Source organism: Orycteropus afer, unplaced genomic scaffold (assembly GCF_000298275.1).
Source record: "Orycteropus afer afer isolate SDZICR_OR568_19922 unplaced genomic scaffold, OryAfe1.0 scaffold00193, whole genome shotgun sequence".
Lineage (NCBI taxonomy): Eukaryota > Metazoa > Chordata > Mammalia > Tubulidentata > Orycteropodidae > Orycteropus > Orycteropus afer.
This window is the reverse complement of record NW_006921780.1, coordinates 5,813,661-5,814,269: the sequence shown is the minus strand read 5'-3', so window position 1 is coordinate 5,814,269 and position 609 is coordinate 5,813,661.

Here is a 609-nt window from a genome sequence, read left to right as displayed (position 1 = left end):
TTGATTTGACTCATAGCGACCCCTCCTTGGGTTTCCAAGGCAGTATCTCTACTGGAGTAGATTGCCCAATCTTTGTTCCAAGGAATTAGCAGTCAAATGCCTTAGGCACTATGCCACTAGTGCTCTAATGTCATATATTAGGGCCCTTAAATTTGCCCCTATTTTTTCCTTGAGGAACTTTATAATTTTAGGTTTCACATTTTATCTTTGATCCATCTGGAGTTAGTTTTTGTGTATGGTGTGAGGTATGGATCTTGTTTCATTTTCCTGCAAATGGATATCCAGTTTTGTCAGCACCATTTGTTAAAGAGCCCATCTCTTCTCCATGTATCGGATTTCAACCCTTTGTCAAAAATTAGCTGACAGAAGGTCGATGGATCTATTTCTGGGTTCTCAATTCTGTTCCACTGGTCTATGTGTCTGTCATTGTACCCATACCAGGCTGTTTTGACTACTGTGGATGTATAGTAGGTTTTGAGATCTGGGAGTGTGAGAACTCCTACTTTGTTCTTCTTCAATAGTGCTTTGCTTATCCAAGGTCTCTTTCCTTTCCATATAAAGTTAGTGATTGTTTTTTCCATATCCTTAAAGAATGTTGAGGGGTCTGGA